The sequence below is a fragment of the Pseudophryne corroboree genome, chromosome 5 (genome assembly GCF_028390025.1).
Source record: "Pseudophryne corroboree isolate aPseCor3 chromosome 5, aPseCor3.hap2, whole genome shotgun sequence".
Taxonomy (NCBI): Eukaryota; Metazoa; Chordata; class Amphibia; order Anura; family Myobatrachidae; genus Pseudophryne; species Pseudophryne corroboree.
The window spans coordinates 665,890,661-665,906,016 of NC_086448.1; the positions used below are offsets into that span (position 1 = coordinate 665,890,661).

At 43.3% G+C, this 15,356-nt stretch overlaps 1 pseudogene; it reads left to right on the plus strand.

Moving 5' to 3' along the window:
* The first annotated feature begins 5,074 nt into the window (after positions 1-5,074).
* LOC134929297 (aquaporin-4-like) overlaps positions 5,075-15,356 on the plus strand; it is a 61,433-nt pseudogene continuing 51,151 nt past the window's right edge.

A 15,356-nucleotide genomic window follows, 5' to 3' on the forward strand; every position in this document is an offset into this window, starting at 1 on the left:
TTGTGAGATCCTTGCTATGGCCGATTTTCACTTTGCGATTTCCCCTGAACTCCCCGGAGCCCAGCACCACTGATTTTGACTAATTTTTCTTGAGATATAGACTATGTGTGCTTATGATTTTGGCTTATGTGAGATTTAATTGACTTATGTGAGATGAACTAAATAGTACACTGGGCTCAAGCTTGTAGGACCACAAGTATCAGCACCCGTATCCACCTCCTGGTAAACTTTGGACCTATCAACTTCCACTAGGATGAAATTCCGACACAAGTTCTTCATATGATCTGGACTCACCCCCTTCTGCTATTTGGTTACTAACTGCAAGAGAGACCTAGGGGACTTATTTGGAATCCAGTCTGGTAAATTACCTTATACCTAATTGAACTTGTGGGCAAATGTGGAACAGCGTCCTAGCCAGTAATTGTGGACACTATACTTGAAAGGGTTAATCCTGTGGGATCCTACAAAGTGCATTTCTTATCGTTTAGCAATTGCTTGTGTTTTACTTCTGAGGGGTAGGATAACCTCTCCTTGATGAATGTTTATTAAATGTAACTTTTGAAATTTTATTTATTGAGTCGTTCATCTCATTTTGAATTCCAGCCAGCGCCAGTACCTATCTTTTCTATTTTACCTAAATTATCTAGGGAACTGACCTTCCCAGTACAGGCTGCTGTTGACAGCGCACTCCATCTGTGTATTTTCTCTTTTAAATAGTACACTGATCTAGCAAGGATTGACTTGTCTGCACAGTCTATCTTTCTTGCGATACCGACCTGGTCGAATCAGGATCGCAAGCGGCATAACACCTTGCGATTTGCACTAACTTTTCTTGCGATTTTGACTATATAGTCAAAATCGAAAGAAAAAATCTCACCGTGTGTACACACCATTACACCTTGAGATGTGCACTAACTTTCCTTAAGATTTTGACTAGTCAAAATCTTAAAGATTTATCTCACCGTGTGTACACACCTTGAGATTGTCCGGCATCTCACACCTCCGGCGATCTCAGATGCTAGTACATCTTGCCGCACATGGGTGGTCATTTCGAGTTGTTCGCTTGCTGCCGATTTTTGCAGTGCAGCGATCAAGTGAAAAAACGGCAAAAATGCACATGGTATGCAGCGCGCATGCGCTAAGTACTTTCACACAAAACTTTGCAGATTTACACAAGCTCGAGCAACGTTTTTTCATCGCTCGAGTGATCGTAGTGTGATTGACAGGAAGTGGGTGTTTCTGGGAGGAAACTGGCCATTTTCAGGGAGTGTGCTAAAAACCGCAGGCGTGCCAGGTAAAAACGCAGGAGTGGCTGGAGAAACGGGGGAGTGGCTGGCCAAACGCAGGGCGTGTTTGTGACGTCAAACCAGGAACTATACGGACTGAGGTGATCGCAGTCTAGGAGTAGGTCTGGAGCTACTCAGAAACTGCAGCAAATTATTTAGTAGCAGTTCTGCTAATCTTTCGTTCGCTATTCTGCTAAGCTAAGATACACTCCCAGAGGGCGGCGGCTTAGCGTTTGCAATGCTGCTAAAAGCAGCTAGCGAGCGAACAACTCGGAATGAGGGCCATGTTCTCTTCACCCTGATTTTTAAGTGACCACTGGGGAGTCTTGCTCCTCCTCTCTTCCTTTTCTTTTTTCCTTTTTCCTTTCTCTCCCTTTCTTTAAAGTATTATTATTGCTTGACATGTCAAATTTTGTTTGTTTCTATAATCCCCCTTCCCCTCCTCCCATATATCTTTCCCTCTCTTATTTCAATACTGATGTCAACTCACATTTTACTACGACATTCTGATCTGCTCTGCCTAGTCACACTGGGAGTGCACAGAGACGCTCCTATTCAGAGCGAGCACGCCCAGACGGAGATGCTCTCCATTCAATTGAATGGGGCGCGTCTCCATCGCGGGTGCGTGCCCCCTGATGGACAGAGACACTCTCGGCGAGCATAGTCAAAGATGGAGCCACAACTAGCATGGCTCCATCTGTGTGTATATATATATATATATATATATATAAAAAAAGTTTTTTATAGATCAGTGCGCTTATCCAGCAATCGGAAATTCCCTCTAGGGGTCAGTCACTAGCAGTTTATAAAGTCTCAAAAACCGTCACTGCCCTCAGTGAATTGGTCGGATCTTCAAAATCCTATGGGCCCACTCCAGACTTCCTGGCGGCAGCTCAGTTCCTCAGTAAATGACCCGGGTATACTCAGTCATGGAATTTAAATGGTACTAGGAAAGAAGAACAAGCGCCTTATGGTGCAGTAATTTTGTTAATAGTGTATTTACAAACACAAATAATTGAGAGATCCGTACCAGATAGCAACTTGTGTCAATGCCTATCAATTCCTTATCCAGTGGCTGTTCTTCACCTATTGCCTATCAGCACTTTGTAGACAGCAATAATATCATTACAGCAGCACATACTGGAACTTCAATGTGAAATGAATACTCGTGTGAGGGCATTTCACACTGAAGTTGCAGTATGTGCTGCTGTAATGATATTATTGCTGTCTACAAAGTGCTGATAGGCAATAGGTGAAGAACAGCCACTGGATAAGGAATTGATAGGCATTGACACAAGTTGCTATCTGGTACGGATCTCTCAATTATTTGTGTTTGTAAATACACTATTAACAAAATTACTGCACCATAAGGCGCTTGTTCTTCTTTCCTAGTACCATATATATATATATATATATATATATATAAAAGAGAAAGAGAGACATTGTGCTATACCACAGTGTACGATACATTTATTTTTCTATGACACTGCCAGTCACGGTCAAACCGCAGAGTATCATTCACGTATTGTGTGACACTGTAGCTGGAACTCAACTGCAGTTTAATAAATATTCTGACTCATAATACACGTATGGTGACACTGCATATAGGGGATCATTCCGAGTTGATCGCTCGCTATCTATTTCTTGCAGTGCTGCATTTAGATAGTCGCCACCTATAGGGGAGTGTATCTTTGCTTTGCAAGTGTGCGAACGCCTGTGCAGCCGAGCCCTGCAAAAACATTACTTACTCAGCTCTTGCGATCACTTCAGCCTGTCTGGTCCTGAAATTGATGTCAGACACCCGCCCTGCAAACGCTTGGACACGCCTGCGTTTTCCCTAACCCTCCCAGAAAACAGTTAGTTTACACCCATAAACGCCTTCTTCCTGTCAATCTCCTTGCGATCGGCTGTGTGAATGGATTCTTCGTTAAATCCATCACTCAGCAACGTTCCGCTTTGTACCCATATGACGCACCTGTGCATTGCGGTGCATACACATGCGCAGTCGTGACCTGATCGCTGCGCTGCGAAAAAAAGCAGCGTGCGAACATATGGGAATGACCCCCTCAATACGGTCACCTGTCATAGAATGGTTGATGATTATTTTAATGATAGCATCCAAGTAGGCAAGTCAGACAGTCTGTTTACCTACCGGTAAGAAAAAAAAGGCAATTTGCAGACTCGTGCAAAGACTGGATTTACTTTACTTAAGTTGCTCACCCTCCAGTGTGTACTCAGAAAGAGTTTCAGCGCAGCCAAAAGTCTTGTCAGCGATCGGCGTATGAGGTTACTTCTCCAAAATGTGGAAAAGATGATGTTACCAATTCCACGAGGAAGACCTTTACTGGCAATTACGTCCAAAAAAATACAGGCGCACCTGTAATGGTGGATTCCAGCAGGGACAAATTAATATTTTGGGACGAAGATGATATACAGATGTGTACCCGTACATCCTTGTGTGATGTTAGCGGGGTTGTGTGTATGCCCGCACCCGTGAACGAATGGAAGGTACCAGCTTTTATTTGCAGGCAGCAGAAGTAAGGCGCTCCTGCCATCCTGCATAGCGTGGGGGCGAGTCCACGGCACAGCATGAGCATGGGCAGTCGGAATAAATGCTCCAGCTGCCCATAGTTACATGAGGTTTTCCACTGCAGAAATCATGGCTGCATATGCACTCATGAATAATAGCAGACAATAGGAAGCGTGGTGGCGCGCATTCCCATGATGCACATGCCATGCTGATCATTTGAGCAAAGATGTTTGAGGACACATCTGTACACACTGATGGGAATGAGGAATCAGATGATGATGACGATGAATGATGTCATTTTGCCTATGTAGAGCCAGTTTGTGTACGTAGAAATCATTGCTCGTAATGTTTACTGCCCATTGGCAGCTTATTTTATGGGGGCCCAAACAAAGTAACAAACCAATCATTTCAGCCACAAGTGGCAGTCCCTGTCGCTGAAGTGATTGGTTAAACTGTGCATGTTCTGTTTAATATATACAACATAAGGGTGGGTGGGACAATTCCATCTTGCACCTCTTTTGTTTGCATTATGTGCTGTTTGGATCATTGCTGACGGTCTTCTTATGTAGGCAACAAACATTTTCATAGTTTATTAAACTGCCACCGTGTCTGCCACTGCAGTGCCATTCTGTTTCCTAGATGTGACATGTTAGAAGTTTAAGTGCCACATGTTTGTGCTGCCCACTGCTGTCGCTTAGCTTACTCATTCAGCTACCTCGGTGCAACCTTTTGGTCTAAGCTGGATGAAAACAATATTGTGAGCTGTGAGGTGGTCAAACTTGACTGGAAATGACTAGAAATTAATGTTATTGAGGTTAATAATACTGTAGGAAAAAAAACAGGCCCAAATTCTATGATTTTAGCTGTTTTTATGATTTATTGACAAAAAATACAGATCAAAACCAAAGCCAAAACACATCTCTACTAATCTCCATTTCCCTCAACTACCAGGAAACAGTTACAGTATGTGTAAGTTTCAGCACAGTTATCTGTGTTAATAGTTGAAAAAGGCATTATCTAGTTGGTATTATGACCCAGGTTTGGATTTCCGTTCATGTGTAGCAGATGTTGATCATTCTCCTACATTGTGATGAAACTTGCAGCATCTCAGGAATGCCTTTAACAAAAACAATTTCGACCAAATGAAATACTTGAATGATCATTTCACATGCAATGCTCACATACACATGTCAATGATTATATTGTTAACATTGCATCTATTAAAAAAAAAATCTTCTTTCTTTCCTTTGCCAGGAATTTGATCTACAGTATAGATAGAATCGTCATGGTGGCTTTTAAAGGTGTATGGACACAGTCATTCTGGAAAGCCGTATCTGGAGAATTTGTGGCAACTCTTATTTTTGTTCTTCTGGGTCTTGGTTCAACAATCAATTGGGGATCAGCAGACAACCCTCACCTAACTGATATAGTGCAGATATCCCTTTGCTTTGGATTTGGCATTGTTACCATGGTGCACTGTTTTGGCCACATCAGTGGTGCTCACCTTAATCCTGCTGTGACTATCGCTCTTGTCTGTACAAGGAAAATAACACTTGCCAAGTCAGTATTTTACATCATTGCACAGTGCCTTGGAGCCATCTTGGGAGCTGGACTTCTATACCTTATTACTCCTCTCAATGTTATTGGACACTTAGGTGTAACAGAGGTAAATATATTTATTTTAATAGTTCTGACGCTTAGGAACTGCTTATTTAGATTAAAGTTGCTGGAGGTAGAAATGCATTGAACGTGTCTGATGGTGAAAGAGATGAGGTGGTATTGCCAGTGTATCCACACCATTGCTATGGAAACTTTGGGTGCATAAGTGAAAAAAACATTTGGCGACTCCAGTATAAAAAAGACCTTCATTTCACAATGATGAAAAATATTAAGTTACCTTTTACTCCATTGATGTTACGAGGACATATATTTATATACTATCTGTTCTACCCGTTCTTCGCACCGGGGTTTCTGATTTTCATGGATGTAAATATAAATAAATGAGTGTTAAAAATTTGGCAAATCTATCATGTAAATTTGAGATGTCTTAATGTAAGTAAATATTAATCCATGGTTCTTGGCATTACCCGAGGAGCACCTGTAGCAGATACGGTAAAATGTGACATCTTGATTGTCCATTTGGGCATTATCATTTATGCATTCTGATTATGTAAATTTCCTACTTCCCACCTGAAGTATGCCATCCTGTCTGCCACTGTTGTGCCGCAATGTTTCATAGATGTGATATATTCTTGGTGGGGTCCAGTTCTTACAAATTAAAAGCACACTGCTCCTGTGTGCTATAAGAATATAAGAACGCTGTGAAAATAAAGGGGCACTGTTCTATGTGCTGTAATAATAAAGGGGTGCTTTCTTGTGAAATGGAGAACAAAAATTTGGAGGAAAAAATAGTGGAGGATCAGGAACCACTTCCAGTTCCTAGTAGTAGTGCTGAAGCTGCTGCTGCCACCAGTCATGACATTGACGATGCAATTCCATCAACGTCGTCTGATAAGGCCGATGCCCAATGTCATAGAGGGCGTGTAAAATCCAAGAAGAAAGAATTAATAATCAGAAAAAAAAGTATTGCCATTCACGACACGAAGTGGCAAGGAAAGGCAAAGGCCTTGGCCTATGTTCATAATTGGTGGCTCAGCTTCTCATGAGGATGGAAGCCCTCCTCCCTCTCAAAAAAAAATTTAAGCTTGTTAAAGCACAGGGAAAAACAACTGTGCGTTCAGAGATATCATAAATCCCCAAGGAGAGTCCCAGTGTGTCCGCGGATGCAATGTCTAGGCCTGACCTTTCCAAGACAGTATGGAAAGAGGAGGCTCCTACCACCATTTGTACACCCCCTGCAAGTGCTGGAAAGAGCACCACCAGTCCAGTTACTGATATTGAGATTGAGGATGTCAATGTAGACGTACACCAGGATGAGGAGGATATGGGTGTAGCTGGCGCAGAAGAGTAATTTGACGATGAGGATTCTGATGGTGATGTGGTTTGTTTGAGTAAGGCACCAATGGAGACAGTTGTTGTCCATGGGATGAATAAGCCCATTGTTATGCCTGGGCAAAATACCAAAAAAGCCCCCCCTTCGGTGTGGAATTATTTCTCCACAAATCCGGACAACAGGTGTCAAGCTGTGTGTTGCCTTTGTCAATCCGTAATAAGTAGGGGTAAGGACATTAAACACCTAGGAACATTCTCTCTTATATGTCACTTGCAGTGCATTCATCAGAAGTCTTGTCAAGTGACAATTAAATGAAATCAAAGTGAAGTACATTGTCAAGTATGTGCTGTTTGGGGCCTAGTTTCTAAAACTGCCATCCTGTCTGCCACGGCAGTGCCACTCCTAGATGGGCCAGGTGTTTGTGCCGCACACTTGTGTCACTTAGCTTAGTCACCCAGCGACCTCGGAGCACCTCTTTTTTTTCTTTGCATTATGTGCTCTTTGGGGCCTAGGGGGTCATTCCGAGTTGATCGTAGCTGTGCTAAATTTAGCACAGCTACAATCATGTTCCCTGACATTCGGGGGGACGCCCAGCACAGAGCTAGTCTGCCCCGCATGTCAGGCCCTAGCGCCCCCCCCCCCCCCCCCGCAGAAGTACAAAAGCATCGTACAGCGGCAATGCTTTTGTACTTCGGGAGTAGCTCCCTATCAATGCAGCTCCTGCGCGCTGGTAGGGAGGTACCCGTCGCTGATCAGGTAGCAGCGGCTGCGTGTGATGTCACACAGCCGCCGCAGCCCGCCACCCCAAAATGGTGGGCAAATGCCGCTGGCCCACCCCCTCCCGCCGCCCAGCGACCGCCTCTGCCTGTCAATCAGGCAGAGGCGATCACTAGCCTAAGACAGCCGTCGGCTGTCTGGCATGTGCCGGCACACTGCGGTGCCGACGCATGCGCAGTTCAGACCTAATCGCTGCTGTGCGAAAACGCACAGCAGCGATCGGGTCTGAATGACTCCCAATAATCACACTTTTCTGTGGTGTTCTTTAGGTTTATAAATTTATATATAAAGAAATCTGTGTTTGGTTATAAGATACTTTTTGTGAAACGGCTTGATCAAAACAGTATTTTCACTCACTTCCATTCTCAGTTTTCTATGGTGGCCATTCTGTTATTAGGCAAAATTTTATATATTTAAATAACAGGAAGTTATGTCATATACAGGTGTGAGGAGGTAGCGAGAACCTGTTTCCTGTTCACTTAAGGTATATAAGGGGTCCCAGGGGACATGTGAAAATATCCCACTGATGAAGCCCTACAAATATACTGTATTTATTGGACGAAACACGTTGAGGTTTTGCTCCTGTTGGGCTGGCATCTTAGACAAACCAGATAAGCTCCACTTCTGAAACTTTTACTTCAATTATTATTTTTTCTTACCTTATATGTTGCTGATACCACTGAGCACACAGGATCCAGGATATTTAATAAGCTGTTTTAGGTACAAATTTCATATTTTGCCTACATATATGGTACATGTGGATTTATTTGAATTAAAAAAAAACCTCATCACAGAAGCTATATATTGCACTATGCGTTGCTTTTTGTCATTATTGTTTCCAGGATAAAGACCAATGCGAACCACTGGACTGATCAGAAAACTTGCCACTGTTCAAATATGGGGAGTACATTCAAGTTATAGGATACAATATTTATTTGTTCTTCTTGTCTTCTTTACTGCACAGATCTATTCACAATAATAGTGTCCATATCATTACTGTTTTTATATATATATATATATATATATATATATATATATATATTAGAGATGAGCGGGTTTGGTTCTCAGAGAACCGAACCCTACCGGACTTCAACACCCGAGCCCGGTTTCGAGTCAGGCTCAGGTTTTTCCACCTGACTCAGAAACCAGAACAAGGCAAAACGTCATCATGCCGCTGTCGGATTCTCACAGGGTTTGGATTCCATATAAGGAGCCGCGCGTCGTCGCCATTTTCACTTCTACATTAGAGAGTGTAGAGAGAGGACGTGTCTCCATCCTCAATGCCCTCAGTGTCCGTGTCTTGTGCTGCATCTGTCCAGTCACAGTGGTTGTGTCCTCTGCTGCCATATGTCCAGTGCTGCTGTATAAGTCCAGTCCAGTGGTGATGTGTTGTGCTGCATCAGTTCAGTGGTGCTGTGTTGTGCTGCATCAGTTCAGTCACAGTGGTGGTGTCCTCTGCTACCATATGGCCAGTGCTGCTGTATAAGTCCAGTCCATTGCAGTGGTGATGTGTTGTCCTGCATCAGTCCAGTGGTGGTGTCCCTGTGCTGCCGTATATGTTCAGTGGTACTGCTGTATATGTCCATTGATACTGCTGTATATGTCCAGCGGTACGGCGGTATAAATCCAGTGATCCTGCTGCATAATTGCAGTGATCCTGCCGTATAAGTCCAGTGATCCTGCCGTAAAATTCCAGTGATCCTGGCGTATAATTCCAGTGGTACTGGCGTATAAGTCCAGTGATCCATCCGTATAATTTACAGTGGTACTGGTGTATAAGTCCAGTCCAGTGATACTGCCATGTATGTCCAGCGGTACTGCCGTATATGTCCAGCGGTACTGCCGTATATGTCCAGCGGTACTGCTGTATAAATCCAGTGATCCTGCCGAATAATTGCAGTGATCCTGCCATATAAGTCCAGTGATCCTGCTGTATAATTCCAGTAATCCTGCTGTATAATTGCAGCGATCCTGCCGTATAAGTCCAGTGGTCCTGCCGTATAATTGCAGGGCTCCTGCTGTATAAGTCCAGTGATCCTGCCGTATAATTCCAGAGATCCTGCCGTATAATTCCAGTGGTACTGGCGTATAATTCCAGTGATCCTGCCATATAATTCCAGTGATCCTGCCGTATAATTCTAGTGGTATTGGTGTATAGTCCAGTCCAGTGATACTGCCGTATATGTCCATTGATACTGCCGTATATGTCCAGCGGTACTGCCGAATAAATCCACCGTATAGCTTAGTCATACAGCAACCTTGGTGCACCTCTTTTTCATCTTTGCATCATTTGTTGTTTGGGCATGGTTTTTTAAAATGCCATCCTGTCTGACACTGCCATATAAATCCAGGGGTACTACTGTATTAGTCCAGGGGTACTGCCGTATAAGTCCACCAATTGCAGAATTTTTGAAAAATGACATGGGCATGCAGGAGATGCTGTCAGTGGACTGAAAAATTGCGGGCCACTTTTGACATTCAGCCACTGTATGCCACTACTAGATGGGCCATGTCGTTGTGTCGCTTAGCTTAATCATACAGCTACCTCATTACACCTCTTTTACTTCTTTCATGATGTGCTGTTTGGGGCCTAGTTTTTGAGTAGTGCCAACCTGTCTGACACTGCAGTGCCACTCCTAGATGGGCCTGGTGTTTGTGCCGCACACTTGTGTCACTTAGCTTAGCCATCCAGCTACCTCATTGCACCTCTTTTTCTTCTTTGCATGATGTGCTGATTGGGGCCTATTTTTTAAATCTGCCATCCTGTCTGACACTGCAGTGCCACTCCTAGATGTGGCAGGTGTTTGTGCCGCACACTTGTGTCGCTTAGCTTAGTCATACAGCCACCTTGGTGCAACCTTTTGGCCTAATAACAATATTGTGAGGTGTGAGGTGTTCAGTATAGGCTGGAAATGAGTTGAAATTAATGCTATTGAGGTTAATAATACCGTAGGATAAAAATTACCCCCAAATTCTGTGATTTTAGCTGTTTTTTTCAAAAATCATCCAGATCCAAAACACGAAAGAGTGGTTTTGGCAAAACCAATCCAAACCAAAACGCGAGCGGGGAATTAGAACCAAATATATATATATATATATATATATATATATACAGTATATATTAATAATCCTTCCCTAATTTTAATTAGATCATCATGCCTACGTGCTTGTGCACAGTGCACTCCTTGTAGATCACATTAAGATGACCGGGAAGAGTGCGGAAAGCTGACTGGAAAATGGAGGTGAGCTGGAGGAGGAGGGCGGAGAGCTACCTGGGAAAGGGCGGCCACGGAGCGAGCAGGACAGGGGCGGCTGATGTTAATCCAACAGATATTCCAGGTCTAAAATACTTATATATATTTTGTTAACATCTTAATAATGATGTTATGCTAAACAAAACCAATATCATGATATCCTGCCAGTTGAAACTGCTGCAAGTTCTTGCACAAAGCTAAAAATTAGCCTGTTTTTCATTATTTTCATTTGCACTATATCACAATTTTGCACAGTATTTCTGGCTTAGGGTAATATCCTGGGTACTTGTAATGGCACCCTGCACCTGACAATGAATATTAGTTATGAAGTTGCAGTGACTGGTTTATATAGTGAATTGAAGGACTGCATGCTCATGAATATTAGTTGAAAGTTGCCAAAATGTCACAACCATTATTTAATAACTTCTTTTAAAATAATATGAAAATATGATTTTTTTTTGTCATGCAGTTAATTAATATTTGTACAGATACAATGCTTTCATATTATTCCTGTCTTCAACAGATAAATGAGAGACTTTCCATTGGTCATGGACTCTTAATAGAACTCATAATTACATTCCAGTTGGTTTTTACCATTTGCGCAAGCTGTGATCCACATAATAAGGACAAGTCTCCTGCACTTGCAATTGGAATTTCTGTCGTAATAGGACATTTATTTGCAGTAAGTAGCAATGACTTCTGCTACCTAATTATACAATGATTTTGGATCCACTTAAAAATGATATTTTCAGTGTTTGAAATGTATCTTTCATAAACGGTTGTACACTGAATTTTGTGATATTTTTATGGAACAGTAATGATTTGTTCAAGAGATATGAGTGGTAGCCAGGGTCGGACTGGCCCACAGGGGAACAGGGGAAACCACCAGTGGGCCCCACTGCCTGTGGGCCCTCCTCCTCCTCTAGGGATCAGGTTTGAGACTATTTCCTAGCGCACTTGAATTATGCATTATACTTATGTTACATTATACTTCACAAGGATATGGTTTATTATATATTTACCAAGGGGAACAGAACATGTACTCTGTAATGGTTAGCCAAGCGTCTGTGGTGGCTGGCCACGCCCCAGTGGAGCCTGGCCACACCCTTAAGCATGTCCCCTACAACAGCATTCCCCCGGTGGGCCCTTCATGCCCCAGTCTGACACTGGTGGTAGCGTCCAGATATGTGTATAGTTTAGAGAGATTCGGAGTGTGACGGAATGCATCCACATTTGTAATTCATTAATATCAACAATATGTACGACCCTGCAGCTTATGATCTTCCTTTTACAGACACTGGGGGAGATTTATTGTGCAGCACTTTTCAAAGCCACAACATCTTCTGTGGTTTCACACTATGAGGTTTAAGGGGTGTTAGTATCCAGGTGGATTTAGGGGACAGGCCGCCCCTAGGCACATTATTGCAGTGGTGAATTTCCCATTAGGTACACAAGGCACGTGAGTAGGGGCGGCACCTGTTTGGGGGTGGCACTTGGATGCTTGTGTTGGTACTGTCATCCTAAAAAGTACCAGTAACTGCTAAATATTTCCACTATATTGAACCATGGCCCTCATTCCGAGTTGATCGGTCGCAAGGCGAATTTAGCAGAGTTACACACGCTAAGCCGCCGCCTACTGGGAGTGTATCTTAGCATCTTAAAATTGCGACCGATGTATTCGCAATATTGCGATCACAAACTACTTAGCAGTTTTAGAGTAGCTCCACACTTACTCTGCCTGTGCGATCAGTTCAGTGCTTGTCGTTCCTGGTTTGACGTCACAAACACACCCAGCGTTCGCCCAACCACTCCCCCGTTTCTCCGGCCACTCCTGCGTTTTTTCCGGAAACGGTAGCGTTTTCAGCCACACGCCCATAAAACGCTGTGTTTCCGCCCAGTAACACCCATTTCCTGTCAATCACATTACGATCGCCGGAGCGATGAAAAAGCCGTGAGTAAAAATACTATCTTCATTGTTAAATTACTTGGCGCAGTCGCAGTGTGAATATTGCGCATGCGTACTAAGCGGATTTTCATTGCGATGCGATGAAAAATACCGAATGAACGACTCGGAATGAGGGCCCATATGCCATCTTGAATGGCATGTAAAACGGTAGTACATGCACATACAGGGTCGGACTGGCTCACAGGGGTACAGGGGAAACCACCGGTGGGCCCCACTGCCTTCGGGCCCTCCTCCTTCTCTAGTGATCAGGTTCCAGACTGTGTTCTTGAATTATACATTATACATATGTTACCTTATACTGCACAGGACTATGATGTATGCTCTACAGTGCATTGCCAATATTTATCTGGTACATTATCATGCACGCACTAGCAGTATTTATATTTGTCTGGGCCTGCACTCACTAATGATTAGGCAAACCAATGTAGTGGCTGGCCACACCCCCTCTGGAGACTGACCACACCCCTAAACATGGGCCCCTCCCACTGCATTCCCCGGTGGGCCCTTCATGCCCCAACCCGACACTGTGCACATACTGACCCTGTAAGCTGTTCTACTAAGTATATATGTATACATAACTAAACATAAAAAAGTCTTAGTTAGTGGCTTTTTCTTTATTATTCTATTATATTGGCTATCATCAAATGAGGGCTTATAACCAATCAATAGAAATAATAAAATTAGGCACGCAGGGGGCGGCCATTACTGTTATGCCTAGGAGCAGCCTCACCCCTAAATCCACCCCTGCATTATTGGCTGAAATACCAGTGGCTGGGAGGCTGGTCTTCAGTATCCCGGCAGCGGCATGCTGGCCACCAGTATGCTGGCAGAGGGACAAGCGCTAGTAAGCTCCTTGCAGGCTTGCTGCACTCGCTGCACTGCGGGCACGGTTGTTTGCTGCGCTCGCCACAGGTTATATTTTTGTGGACACCCACAGAGGGAGAATAGCCTGTCTCGCTTGTATTCTGGTGCCAGCATTGTACTGCTGTGCAGGATTCCGGCATCGGCATTGTGATCGCCAGGATCCCTTGCGGCAGTACCTTAACCGCTTCCCAGCATATAGTCAATAAAATCCTTTACGAAACATTAATACATTGTAGATGTAGACATGTTATGCAAAGTTACAGGACAGAGTACATTTATTGTCTGATCATTGTGTTGTTTGTTATTACGTGGGCATAGTCAGCAATCATATATCAGTAATATCAGAGGAAATGTATTGCATGTATCTGCATGGGTATTTGTTAGCACACAATAGGCCTAATTCAGAGTTGCTTTCAAGCACAACAGGCGGATGTTTTGAAGACAAAGTTATGCATCCAAGCTGACAATACATAACAATGAAAAACTGTGGGCATCTCAGCCATATCTCCACCAGCCATATCTCCACTTGTAGCTGAATGGGTGAAATTGTGCAGCAACTGGCTGATCGTATATGAGCTTAGAGCTTGGAGTGTATCTTGGGCATGTAGGCAGAACTGCAAGCTTTGCAGAGTTGAGCATACTCATAGATCTGTCTAAATTTGTTATTGATCTCTTGCACCAGGTATAGTAGGGCTGGTACACATGTGCTGACAGTGATGATGGCAACTTTCACAAGCGGATGGATGGAGACGGTGTGGGCAAACAGATGCTGCCTTCTAGAACATAGGCAAAGAGACGCATTTATTTTCATGCAATGAATTTTGCAACACTTGCAGGCAACTTTCTCTGATTCAGGCCAAAAATGACCACCACCAATACACGAAGGTGGTGCCTCTACTTTAATGACCTGTGCTTTCTTATAACATTGTTATTGTTTATCCTTTCCTTTTAAGATAAACTACACTGGAGCAAGCATGAATCCAGCAAGATCTCTTGGACCTGCTGTCATTATATGGAAATGGGAAAACCACTGGGTAATTTTATAGCTTGCTTTGAACATAACAGTTAGTGTATATATCAGTGATATGCTCATTTTTGTAAAAGTGATTAGAGTCAAAATATTCCCCTTTACAGTATCATCAGAGAATAATTTGTTTTCAAAGTTTCTTTGGTTGGTAAAAGGTATTAGAAATTAGGGGAGAAACAAATTAAACTAATTTAAATACTAACATATGTTGTTTTTCCATTTAAAAATCAAAAGACATTCTTCTTTCCTGTCAAAGTCTAAGGTGGTCATTCCGAGTTGTTCGCTTGCTAGCTGTTTTTAGCAGCCATGCAAACGCTATGCCGCCTCCCACTGGGAGTGTATTTTAGCTTAGCATAAGTGCGAATGAAAGGATCGCAGAGCGGCGGGAAAGTTTTTGTGTGCAGTTTTAGAGTAGCTCAATACCTACTCAGCTCTTACGATGACTTCAGACTGTTCAGTTCCTGTTTTGATGTCACAAACACGCCCTGCGTTCGCCCAGCCATGCCTGCGTTTGCCCAGCCATGCCTGCGTTTTTCCTGGCACACCTGCATTTTTACGAACACTCCCTGAAAACGGTCTGTTGACACCCTGAAACGCCCACTTCATGTCAATCACTCTGTGGCCAGTAGTGCAACTGAAAAGCTTTGCTAGACCATGTGTGAAACTATATCGTTCGTTGTAATAGTACGTCCCGCATGC